The following is a 217-nucleotide window of genomic DNA, read 5'->3' as shown; positions in this document are numbered from 1 at the left end:
GGCTGCTGCTGCTGCTGCTGCTGCTGCGCTGCTGCTGCTGCTGCTGCTGCTGGTTTGCTGCAGGTGGCCTCGTGTCTGAGGGGAATGGGTTTGGGGTCTCTGTCGATAGATGACTTGCCATCTCCTCCCTGCAGCACAATATCTTCTGCTTCTTCTTCCCCCACTGCAGTTGCTGGCAGCAAGCAGCAGGCAGCAGCAGCAGCAGCTGCTGCTGCAG

This window comes from Eimeria tenella, genomic scaffold, assembly GCF_000499545.2.
Source record: "Eimeria tenella Houghton genomic scaffold, Eth_scaff1822, whole genome shotgun sequence".
Lineage (NCBI taxonomy): Eukaryota > Apicomplexa > Conoidasida > Eucoccidiorida > Eimeriidae > Eimeria > Eimeria tenella.
This window is presented reverse-complemented; position numbering follows the sequence as displayed.